This window comes from Pipistrellus kuhlii, unplaced genomic scaffold, assembly GCF_014108245.1.
Source record: "Pipistrellus kuhlii isolate mPipKuh1 unplaced genomic scaffold, mPipKuh1.p scaffold_m20_p_19, whole genome shotgun sequence".
Classification (NCBI taxonomy): domain Eukaryota; kingdom Metazoa; phylum Chordata; class Mammalia; order Chiroptera; family Vespertilionidae; genus Pipistrellus; species Pipistrellus kuhlii.
Genome location: NW_023425504.1, coordinates 19662047 through 19675384, shown reverse-complemented (window position 1 = coordinate 19675384; position 13338 = coordinate 19662047). Strand labels below are relative to the sequence as shown.

The following is a 13338-nucleotide window of genomic DNA, read 5'->3' as shown; positions in this document are numbered from 1 at the left end:
GATGGAGTCTTTAGGGTTTTCTATGTATAATATCATGTCATCTGCAAATAATGACAATTTTACTTTTTTTTTTCTTCCAATTTGGATATTTTTATTTCTTCTTATCATTATGGCTAGCAACTACAGTGTTATGTCAAAAAGGAGTGGTGAAAGAGATCATCCCTGTTTTGTTCCAGTTCTTAGAGGAAATGGTTTTAGTTTTTGCCCATTGAGATGTTGTTGGAGGAAGGTTTGTCATATAAGGCTTTTATTATGTTGAGGTATGATCCCTCTATTTCCACTTTGCTGAGAATTTTTATCAAGAATGAGTGTTGTATTTTGTCAAATGCTTTTTTTTTGCATCTATTGATATAATTATGTGATTTTTGTTTCTCAATGTGTTTATGTGATGCATCATGCTTATTGACTTGCAAATATTGTATCAGACTTGCATCCCTGAAATAACTCCTACTTGGTCGTGGTATATGATCTTTCTAATGTAGTGTTGGATCCAATTTGCTGGAATTTTGTTGAGGATTTTAGCATCTATGTTTATCAAGGATATTGTCCTGTAATTCTTTCTTTGTAGTGTCTTTATCTGCCTTTGGTATTAGGGTAATGCTGGTTTCATGGAAAGATCTTGGAATTGTGACTTCCTCTTGAATTTTTTGAATAGTCTGAGGAAGATAGGTTTTAGTTCTTCTTTGAATATTTGGTAAAACTCCCCTCTGACACAGATCAGGGCTTTTGTTTACTGGAAGTTTTTTTTAATTACTACTTTAATTTCATCATTAGTTATAGACCTTTTCAGCTTTTCTTATTCTTACTGATTAAGTTTTGGAAGATTGTAATTTTTTTCCCCTCAGAATATGGCCATGTTATCTAGAATGTCCATTTTGTTGGAATAGAGTTGTTCATAGTATATTTTTTTTACAATACTTTGTATATTTGTGTGGTCAGTTGCTATTTCACATCTTTCATTTCTGATTTTATTAAATTGTGTCTTTTCTTTTTGTGAGCCTGGCGAGAAGTTTATCAATCTTGTTTATCCTTTCAAAGAACCAGCTCTGGGTATTATTTATCTTTTGTATTTTTTTGAGGGGTCTACATGTCATTTATAACTTCTATGATCTTTATTATTTCCTTCCTTCTACTCTGAACTTTTCTTATTTCTTAAATTTTTTCAGTTTTAGGATTAGATAATTTTTTAAATTTTTATTTATTGTGTTTTTATTTATTATTATTATTATTATTATTATTATTATTATTTTGAGATAGGCCTGTAGAGCTATTGAACTTCCCTATCAGGACTGCTTTCATTGTGCCCCACAAATTTTGGATTGTTTTGTTTTCCTTGTCATTTGTTTCCAGTATGCTTTTTACTTCTTCTTTGATCTCTTTGATAACCCAATCATTGTTTAATAGCAGGCTATTTAGCATCTACATAGTTGTGTTTTTTTTCATTGTTTTTATTGTAGTTCATTTCTAATTATATGCCATTGTGATCTGAGAAGATGCTTGTTATTATTTCTATCTTCTTGAATTTGAAAAGACTTCGTCTGTGTCCCAATATGCAGTCTATCTTTGAAAATGTCCCATGTGCACATGAGAAGAATATGTAATCTGTTGCTTTGGGATGAAATGTTCTGAAAATGTCAATTAAGTCCATCTGATCTAGTGAGTCATTTAGGATTGCTGTTTTTTTTGCTGATTTTTGTCTAGAGGATTTCTCTAGTGGTGTCAATGGGTATCAAAGTCACCTACTATGATTGTATTGCTGTCGATCTCTCCCTTGATATCTTCCGGAAGTATTTTTATGTATTTGGGTGTTCCTGTATTGGGTTGAATTGCTCCATTTAGTATTATGAAGCTTCCCTCCTTATCTTTTGTTACGACCTTCACTTTGAGGTCTATTTTGTCAGATATAAGTATTACTACCCCATCTTTTTCTCATTTCCATTTTCCTGAATTTTTTTTCCATCCCTTCACTATCAGTCTGTATTAATCTTTTGTTCTGAGATGTATCTCTTGTAGACAGCTGATATATGGCTCATGTTTTCTTATCCATTCAGCTATCCTATGTCTTTTGATTGTAGCATTTACTCCATTTACATTTAAGGTTATTATTGATAGGTGCTTGTTTGCATTTTAATTCTTTCTGCTTGTATTCTTTCTTCCATTTTTATTTCTTCTTTTTTACAACATTCCCTTTAGCATTTCTTGCATTGCTGGCTTGGTCATAATAAACTCCTCTAGTCTTTTTGTGTCTGTAAAGCTCCTGATTTCACTTTCAATTTTGAATGATATCCTTGCTGGGTATAGTATTCTTGGATTTCGTCCTTTGCTATGCATCATTGTTTATATTTCATTGCAATCCTTTCTGGCCTGATGTGTTTCTGTTGAGAAATCAATTGATAGTCTAATGTGACATCCCTTGTAGGTAACTTTCTGTCTCTCTCATCAGCCTTTAAGATTCTTAGTTTGTCAATGATGTTTGCCAATTTAATTATGATGTGTCTTGGTGTCGGTCTTTTTGTGTTTAACCAGTTTGGGACTCTGTGTGATTCTTGGACTTGTGTGGCTTTTTTCTTCCAAAGATCAGAGAATTTTCTGTCATTATTTATTTAAACAGGTTTTCTATTCCTTGCTCAGCTTCCTCTCCTTCTGGCACCCCTATTATGCAAATGTTGTGTCATTTCTTTTTGTCCCAGAACTCCCTGAGTTTGTCTTTTTGCTTTTTAATATTTTTTTCCAGTTGGTGCTCTGCCTGGTTGTTTTTCCTACCTTGTCCATTAACTTTTTGATGCAGTCTTCAGCTTCCTTTAATCTTCACTTGAAGACTTCCATTGTGTTCTTTGTTGCAGCTATATCATTCCTCATTTCCTGTTTATTTTTCATGTTAGTGACATTGTCATTCAGCTCCTTACAATTCCCATTGAGTTGTGTGTATTTATCATCCAGATGTGTGTGCACCCTTATAACAATCACGCTGAATTTAAGTTCTTTCCCTCCATTTAATTTAATTTCTTTTCTGGTGATTCCTCTTTTTCTTCCTTTGGGAATTCTTTTGTCTCCCCATTTTTGCTATAGCATTTTAATTGTTTCTATGTCTTAGATCCAACTGCTTTGCTACCCTGGTTCTTTTGGGGGTGGTGCTATGTAGGTGGTGATTTTGGGGACTCAGTGGTGCAGTCTCTCAGATCTCCTGAGCTTAGTTATCTAGTGGTAGCCCCTACTTGAGCTATTTGGGTTCTCCTGATGTAGTTGGGTCTTGAATGTTAGTTTCTCATTTGTGGATGGAGTCTCATCATGGATTGTTTGTCAATGTGACTCATTGTGCAAGCTGTTGTGGATATGATCATGGTTCCAACTCCTATGGAAAGGGTTGTCTGGGCTCTCAGTAGTATGTCCTTACTGTGAGATCCTGGAGTTCCTGGTCTGGGAGGAAGGGGGTCTCATGGCCTGATGCTCAGGTAATGTGACTTTGGCTGGTGTTTTGTGACTCTCGCTGGTGTAGCAACACTCTGAAACTCACTAGGAGGTTCCTGGAGCCCATGACAGTGGAAGGCAGCTGTCCTGTAGTCTGTAGTTTAAAAAGTGGGACTTTGGAAAGAGTGATTTACCTCTGCAAATCACGAGGTGGTCTAAGAGCCAGCAGCTGCGGATATGGGGATCTCAGAGTCTATGGCTGAAACAGCATGACTTTGTCCAGGGAGATGAGTCCTCAGTAACTCACCAAGGTGTCCAGAAGCAGGCAGATGGGAGGGGAAGTCACAGATTCTGCTGAGGGAGCTGTGTGCCCTTGGGTGGAGAGGCATACACCCAAAGGCAGCTTACAGAGGAGCCCAGGAGCTGTGTGCTGGGGCTATGGGCTCATGGGGCACACACACTGGAGCTGCATGACTGTGATCTCCAGATGCCACTGGGGATAGGGAAGTCCCAGTTTCTGCTTGGAGAGCTGTGCAGATAAGCACACTGGTTGTATATGCGCATGCCCCACAGCAGCTCACAGTGGCACCCAAGTTGCCTGCGAGGCCGGTGAGCTCAGAGGGCCTGCATGATGGAGCAGCACACTGCAGAGACTGCATGCCAGCTGCTAGGGAGATAGAAGACCAGCTTCTTCTGCAGGAGCCATGCACCCTTGGTTGGGTATGCATGCACACATCAAGCTAGGGAGGTGGGGCTAGAGTGATGGAGCAGCATGACTATAGAGTCTAGAGGGGAGGGGGAGTCACAGTTCCTGTTGCAGGAGCCATGTGCCCTTGGTTAGGTGTGTGTGTGCCCAGTGGCAGTCCACAGAGGCAACTAGGAGTTGCTTGCCAGGGCGGTGGGTTTGGGGGCCCAATGCACTGGAGTGGTGTGACTGCAGAGTCTGGAGGTCAGCAGCCAGGAAAGGGGAAGTCTTGGTTTCTGCTGTGGGAACCCTTTGCCCTTGGAGATGTACATCTGGGGTCTGCAGGTCTATGGATGGGGCAGTATGACTTTGGCTGATTTGGCTGTAGAGTCCTGGGCAGTGTCCAAGGCCAGTCTGGATGGTGGTGCTGATGGGTTCCTAGAGGAGGTAACTTTTCCCTTCAAGATGGCATGGGCTCAATTCCCTAGCCTTGTAGGCCAGGGAGTGCCCACAGCGGTTGCAGGAGCTCCCTGTCCAAGAGAGCCTGGTCTTCCATACCCTGATACTCCTGCAGGATCTAACTGTTCCTCACTCACTCACACCCTCTCCCTGACCTCTGTTCTGCCAGCTACCATCTCCCTTCTATTATGTATATTACAGAACCAGGAAAGCCAGTGGTGGTAGTGTAGTTATAATCTAAGACTTTCGGACTGATAATGAGGAAAGCCAATGGCCTGAGGACAAGGAGAACAGATGGTACACGTCTAAGTCTAAAGCTAGGATAAGACCAACGACCCTACTCACACATTGAGGCAGAGAGATGAAATTGTCCCTTCCTCTACCTTTTATTCTATCCAGGCCCTTGATGGCCTGAATGGTGACCACCCACATTGGGAGGCCAATCTGCTTTACTTAGACTACTAATTCAAGTGTTAATCTTATGAAGAAGCACCCTCACAGACACATTCAGAAATAATGTTTAACCAAATCTCTGAGCACCCTGTAGTCATGCCAAATAATCAGGTAAAAATAACCATCATTGTTTGGCTCAGTGGATAGAGCATCAGCCTGTGGACTGAAAGGTCCCAGGTTCAATTCTGGTCAAGGTCATGTACCTTGTCTGCAGGCACATCCCCATTAGGGGGTGTGCAAGAGGCAGCTGATCAATGATTCTCTCATCGATGTTTCTAACTCTCTATCTCTCTCTCTTCCTCTCTGTAAAAAATCAATAAAATATATTTAAAAACAAAAAAACAAAAACAAACCATCACACATAGCTTTCCATGGGTCTTCTGTTAACCTGTGCTTTAGTTTTTGTATCAGACAATAGTTGGTTGTCTTTTTATTAGATTCCAGAGTTTTAAAAAACTCAATTCTGAAAGTTTTTGTCAGATTATTATTACTTCAGTGGAGAAACAGACCCTTGGAACTCCTTACTCTGCCATTTTGGTGATGTTACTCTGTATAAGGATTTTTCAATACCAAACATGTTAAAGAGAATATTATAAATTTTCTCTTTAATGAATGCAATCGGCCTGAAATTTGTGCATGCGGGGAGGGAGACCCTCAGTCCTGCCTACACCCTCTCCAATTCAGAAACTCTCAGGAGATGTCCAACTGCTGGTTTAGGCCTCATCTGGTTTAGGCAGTCAGACATCCCTCTTGCAATCCGGGACCACTACCTACTAACTGCTCGCCTGCCTGCCTGATCACCCTTAACCACTCTACCTGAATTCCTGATTGCCCCTAACTGTCCCCCTGACAGCCTGGCTGCTTCCTATCTGACCCCTGCAGCCTACCTCCTGCAGGAACCCTGACCAGGCTCTGGCTGGGGAGGACCCTGCAACTGAGGTATGTTCCCTTGACCTGAATCAAACCCAGGACCCTAGATCTCTCATTGTTGTTTTAATTTTCATTTCTCTGATTAATGATGTTGAGCATTTTTTCATATATCTATTGGCCATCTGTATGTTCTCTTTGGAGAAGTATCTATTTAGGTAATTTGCCCTTTTTTATTGGATTGCTTGTCTTACTTTTGTTGAGTTGTATGAGTTCTTTCTATAGTTTGGAAATTAACCCTTTATCAGATTTATCCTTGGCAAATATGTTCTCCCATACAGTAGGTTCCCTTTTCATTTTGATAATGGTTTCTTTGGCAGTGTAGAAGCTTTATAGTTTGATGTAGTCCAATATGTTTATTTTTCCTTTGTTTCTATTTCCCTAGGTGATGTATTGGTGAAAATGTCTGAAATTTTGCTGCCTATGTTTTCCTCAAGGATTTTTATGGTATCATGATTTAAGTCTTTTATCCATTTTGAGTTTATTCTTGTATATGATATGTTGATGGTCTAGTTTCATCTTTTTTTCATGTGCCTCTTCATTTTCCCTAATATAATTTGTTGAAGAGACTGTTTTTACTCCATTGTATGTATTTAGTTTCTCTGTTAAATATTTATTGACCATAATAGTATGGTTTAATTTATGGGGTCTCTGTTCTGTTATATTGATCTATATGCCTGTTCTTATGACAGTACTGTTTTTATTACTATAGCTTTGTAGTATAGTTTGATATTAGGTAAAGTAATCCCTCCAACTTTGCTCTTTCTTTTCGAGATTTCTGTGACTATATGAGGTCTTTTTTGTTGTTGTTGTTGTTGTTGTTGTTCCATATAAATTTTTGGAATGTTTGTTCTAGATCTGTGAAATATGCTATTGGTATTTTAAAAGGATTTCATTGAATCTAGAGATTGCTTTGAGTAGTATGGACAGTTTAATTATGTTAATTCTTACAATAAATGAAAATGGCATATTTTCCCACATATTTGTATTTTCCTGTATTTATTTTTTCAATTTCTTATACTTTTCAGAGTATAGGTCTTTTACCTCCTTGGTTAAGTTTATTTCTAAGTATCTTATAGCTAGCTGTATGTTTTTCATAGATGTGCTCATCAACTCCAGTACATTTTTTTCTATTTATAAAGGGATGTTGCTTTGTGTCAAATGCTTTTTCTATGTTATTGATATGGTAATATAGTTTTTTTTTTCTCATTAAACTTTGCTATTTTAATGGGTCTTAGAATTCTTTGACAGATTTTTGGTAATGTTGTTTCCATTAAAAAGTACTGATTTTAAAAACAAATAACTTAAAATCTGCCACACATACAAGAACCAAACGGTCCACAAAACATTGTCCTTCCCTTCTGAAGGTTTTATGATGCATTGTAGTCATTAACAAGTCTTGTATTCTTACACTGAAATGGCCAATTGAGACAAACAGTTGAGATATTTCTTCCACCACTGATTAAGACTGACTGGGGTGGCAGTATATAGTTTTTGTTCTTTGTGCTAATTATACTGGTATATTATATTACTTAATTTTCTGATGGACCACACTTTGATGATTATAAATATATATTTGCCCAGAGAACACATGAGGCTAATAGTTTTTTTACCATTGGCCCTAAGCCAGATGTGCCAAACCCTCTCTGGACTTTACAGATCTGTAGTGAGGGAGAATGATACCTCTTTAGTTTAGGATATTACATTTTCATTCTTTTTTTGCTATAAATAGTTTATGAAGGAACATTTCCCCCTTTGAGTCCCAATTAACTCATAGACAGGTTGTAATTTGATTTCACTTTAAGTCAGCAGTATTTACTCATAGAAATGAATAAATGAATTAGAGTATCTAGTTTCTTTTTTGGAATACTCACTCTGTAGTATAATAGCCCTGCTGTTGACTGTAGGTAAAATAACTTTTGTCTACATCACAATCAATAATGGAGTAGCATAAATTCTGGGCTTATAACTATATTACCACTGAATATTTGTGCAGTGAGCTAAACACATTGTTGATATTATCTGAATAGCATTTGAGTATTTTGTTGGATAGGAAATAAAGCTTTAGGTGATTTTCTTTTAAATATCTATATTTTAGTGACCAGACATTTCCACTTCATCATTATGAAAATATCAGTCTGTCATAGAAAAAGTGAGCCATCCCTATTGGTATATTTTAAATTGTTCAAGTAAAGAATGCCAGTAATTTTACCCAGCATGTTAATTTGTTCAACTTTTTGGAGATACCGAACATGACAGGCCCATTTCAATGAAGTGCAATTTCAAATCAGATGTTCTATAAGATTGTGAGCCAGGATGATTTAGATTCATGATAAGGTTTTTCTTAACTTTTTCTAGGTCAAGATGATCTCTTCCATGACTAACGTGGATTTGGAATTTTGAAAATGCAACAGGATTTCTGTTTAAGCACTAGAACAGATTCAATTTTTCTCTTTTAAGTAAACATTTGGCTATGCCTAAAGACAATCCTGCAGGCAGTTCTATGCATATGTGGACTAACCCTGCCTTAGCAAGAATATAGGTTGGGCCTCTGAATTGTCATAATAATATAATATTAGCTTAGTCTTTAGCTTATCAGGCATTTAAGTATATGACTTTCACTTTAATTAATAACTTGGGATATCAGGGTTCTAGAAACACTTCTGAGAGATCAGACTTGAATTGCCTACTATCTAGCTGCTGACAGAAATACAATTGAGACAACTGGTATTTGTGATTGAATTACTGTGCTACGTTAACTATCAGTTCTTTTAGATCCTTGTAGTTATATTCCTATGCCAGGTTACATCACAGAATGCAATAGACTGGGCCCTGTTAGCTGAGTTTCCAGTGGAAATACTTTCACTTGAATTACAATTTAGTGGATTGCCCTTGGCTTTTATGAGTGGTCTAATAAGAAACATGTTTGATTAAATATCACATTTGTGGAATATAATGAACATAAACTGATGAACAAAAAATAGATCCAGAGACATAGGAGCATCAGACTGACCAACCTCAGAGGGAATTGAGGTGGCAGGGGGCGGGGGAGGGGAGCAAGTAAGAGATCAACCAAAGGATTGTATGCATGCATATAAGCATAACTCATGGACACAGACAGTATGGGGTGAGGGCATGTGTTTTGGCGGGGGGGGGGGTACGGCTTGGGAGAGGTCAATGGGGGGAAAAGGAGACATATTTAATACTTTAAACAATAAAGAAATTTTTAAAAAAGAAACAGCTATTTGAAAAATCTTTTATTTCCTGAGTGGGTAAAAACACTGTGGACAATATTACTAACCATGTAAATCAATAAAAATGATAGAGGATAATAGAGATTATCAACTCTTGTCCCTTCAACGATAATTCTTCAAATTACCTTCTGAGAACAAATAAATCAAGACAGGTTCATTCTGAGGAAGGGAAAACTACTCTGAAAGAGCAAGAATGGTGTTTCTTTTTGTAACTTGGATGAGAATTCAACACTTGTTTTGCAGAACACTGAATACAAACTTTGGAAAATATATGAAAATTTATTGATAATTGGTAAACTGGTATCTTCATGTAGTATTGCAGTGTGAGTTTTATAAGCAATTTGGTAGGTATAATTCATACTACTTGAATAACGTTGCAAGAAGCAAATGCCTCCTAATATGCCATTTTATTTTACAAGTCCTTAGAATACCATTGACATTGTTGCCTGTATGAATGATGCCCCTTTAGTTGTGCAGTGCACACTTTGGTTAGCTGTACATGGCAAACCTGACTCAGTCTCCATTGAAGTTATGATATTTTGAAAGGATAACTAAACATTGCCAATAATGTTTATTACATATCTGTGAACATATGCTTGTCATATGTGTATTTGTGTGTCTCTGTGCATGCTTGCACTCTTCTTAGAAATGTGTCTGTTTTCACTCTTCTTGAATCTTGTCTTTGTAAGTTTTTGAACGATACAATGAAGTAGAAGTGATGTTTTGCTACTTCTGGAAATCAGCATTCAGGGTTTGTGGCATTCCTTTTTTGATCTTTTAGAAACCAGCTATTATTTTGTAAGGAAGTCTATTCTATCCTTCTCTTATAGAGGCCATATCGAGAAGCACTGGGAGATTAGATACCCTATAGTGAGAAAGCACAGTGAAGGAGACTGAAATAACCCAGTTTAATGCAGTCATGTGAGTGATTCCATCTGACACTATGTGGTGAAAAATAACCATGGAGTCAATCTATAGATTTGCAAGAAATAATAAATCATTGTTGGTTTTAAATTACTGGGTTTTATATTGCTTATTAAACAATAGATAGCTAAAATAGAAATGAGGTGTTTCTGTAACAAAAATGTAACATAGTTTTCATTGAGACTAGGTGACTGGAAGAGTGCTGAGGACATTGTTACTTATTAAAGGTTAATAGAGCAGTGAGGAAACTGCTATTAGGGCCTGGAAAGGGGGGATATGTGTTATATGTTGGTGTTACATTGACAAGATTGCCACCTATGATAACTTGAAAGGTAGACAAGATACCTAACAAACACAACTTGTTAAGGTGATAGCCAAGAAATCAAATTATCAAAAATTCAAAAGTGTCAATTGGTTTCTCTAAGCTGTCTGTGATAAAGTATGAGATGAGAGCGATGAGCTAAAATTCAGTTTTCAAGAATAACGTCGAGTAAGTAGTTCCAATATAACTCTTACTTGTTTTGAGAATAAAACTTCTTTTTTTCTTCTTCCTCATTTATTGCCTTTCAGCTGGAAAAATGGTTCTCAAAGTAAAGAATGGCCTCATGGAATTGATTAAATTCTGAGAATGTCTCAAGGTCAAGATTAAATAAAAATGTAGGAGGTCGTGGAGAATAAAATGATATTAAAAGAAATTCCACATAGATGAGAATCAAGACACTCCAGCTAAATTAATGAAGCTATATGAGTGACTCAAACTGACACAATTTGCAGTGGAAGGATAACAACCCATATAATTGTAAGTATTTTTTGTTTTTGTCTGTTTTTAATTGATCAGTTTTTAGAAGTTAAATCTTACATCTTGGCTATATTATGATTAGGTTGTATTTTAATTTATTTTCTCTTTATTATTGGATACATTTACTTATTTTTCATATCTAATTCATAGTGAAGCGTGATTTATCTCACAATACTAATAAATGTTTCTAAGAGGGAGTGGCAGGGGTAAGTGAGAGGGAGAATTTTTCAGTTTTACTATTGAAACATGCATATTGTTGGACTATTACTTTAACAAGCATTTCTACTTTGGTAAGATAAATACAAATTTGAGTGTGCTTTATAGAAGAAAACACTATATATAAAATGGTATTCTTTCATAGACTGAAGTGCAGGTCATGATTTTCTATTTTTCCATGTTGAAGTGGACCACAAGCTACCATCCAGTTATTTCTCATAAAGTTCATGGATATACTTCATTAATTCCCATACTGTTGGCATGCCCATTAAATATTTTTTAAAAATTGAATTAATTGCCAGCATTTTAAAAATTAGTTGATTTTTCACATAAAAGTATAAAGTATTCCCCCAAAATGTGTACATACACATTGAATAATTACAAAGGCATGTACCTTGTATATTAAACTTAATATTGAATTTTTAAAAAAATATATTTTCTTGATTTTTTACAGAGAGAAAGATAGTTAGAAACATTGATGAGAGAGAAACATCGATCAGCTGCCTCCTGCACATCCCCCACTGGGGATGTGCCTGCAACCAAGGTACATGCCCTTGACCAAAATCGAGCCTGTGACCTTTCAGTCCACAGGCCGATGCTCTATCCACTAAGCCAAACCGGTTTCAGCAATACTGAATGTCTTATGCAACACTTATTTTCTCTTTACCCATATTTATTCAGATAATTAAAAACAATCTTATTGAACAATATTTTGAAACCTATATTGAAACTCAAATTGTTTTCCACAGATGCTGTACAACTTTATATTCCAACAATCAATATATGAGTTTAAATCTTCCACATCCTCTCCAATAATTTTTTTTACCCTTTCTGTTGTCCTTGTTTTTGTTACAGCCTTGTTAGTGAGTGTGAAATAGTATCTCATTGTGGTATTAATTTGAATTGTGTCATCCTTGTGCAGGGGCCATACTAATCTTTTCTGTATCATTCCAATTTTAGTACATGTGCTGCATTTTTAGAGTTACTTTTTTATTGTTTAATTGAAAGAATATTATTTATATTTTTCTAGATACAAATCCCTTGTCAAATATTTAAATTGAAAATATTTTTCCCAATCTGTGGGTTGTATTTTTTTTCCTACTCAGCCCATTTTCAATAGACTAATTTTTAAAAGTATTTTGCAGGGGATTAGGAGGAAAAGCTATCTTAGGGAGAAACACATTTATCCTTTTATTAAGTATGATATTAGTTCTAGTTTTATGGTAGATGTTCTTTATCAAGTTGAGGAAATTACCTACTTTATTAGTTTATTGAGAGCTTTATTATGAATAGGTGACAAATTTTGTCTAACCTTTTTTCTCATCAATGTATGTGATCATATGACTTTTCTTCTTTACCTGTTAATATAGTATAATACATTGATTGTATTTTTAATAATGAACCAAACAAGCCTCTCTAGAAAAAAAATCTCACTTGGTTTCAGTGTGTAATTATTTTTATATATTAGTGAATTTTGTTTGCAAATAGTTTGTTAAGAATTTTCACACATATAATGATGGAAAATATTGATCAATTGTGTCATGTTTTTTTACTGATTTGTCTGGTTTGGTTATTAGGGAAATACTGGCTTTATCTTTTCAACTTCTTGATGAAGACCAAGAAACACAGAAGTTTCTTTTATTTTTTTTCCTTTTGTCCCAGTTATTTAATTTCTTTTTGATCACTTGTGCTTTTTGGGTCATATACAATATGTCAAATCATTGCCTAACACAAGGTTATAAACATTTACTCTTATGTTTTCTCCTGAGAGTTTTATCATTTTAGCTCAACAAAATGGTGGCCCCCAGAGCCACAATATGGTGGTGCCCAATCTTCTCAGCCCTATAGGAGACTCCCAGTTTTAGGGAGGGCTGCCACTGAGAGCCTGCAGAGTAAGCAGTCTGGCAGAATGCTGCCCAGAGGCCCTTCTAACCCTTTATAAAAAAAAAAAAAATTCACTCCCCAGCCCAATCTCCTGCCAGAGGCTGTAGCCTGGGGTCTCAATGTGGCAGGGGTGTGTACCCCACAGTGTGATTGCCTCCTGGTGGCAGCTTAGGCTGAGGTCTCAGCCTGGCAGAGGCACACACCCACATGGTGAGATCCCCTGCCAGAGGCACAGTCTGGGGTCTCAACCACTGAGTCACACCATCCAGGCAGATATGGAGGAATACTAAATGTTTCTTTTAAAAAAGAAATATTTTATTGATTTTTCT

At 36.5% G+C, this 13338-nt stretch overlaps 1 pseudogene; it reads right to left on the bottom strand.

Annotated features, from left to right (window-relative positions):
* Positions 1–11998: 11998 nt before the first annotated feature.
* On the bottom strand, positions 11999–12111 carry LOC118722234 (annotated as a pseudogene).
* Positions 12112–13338: the final 1227 nt, after the last annotated feature.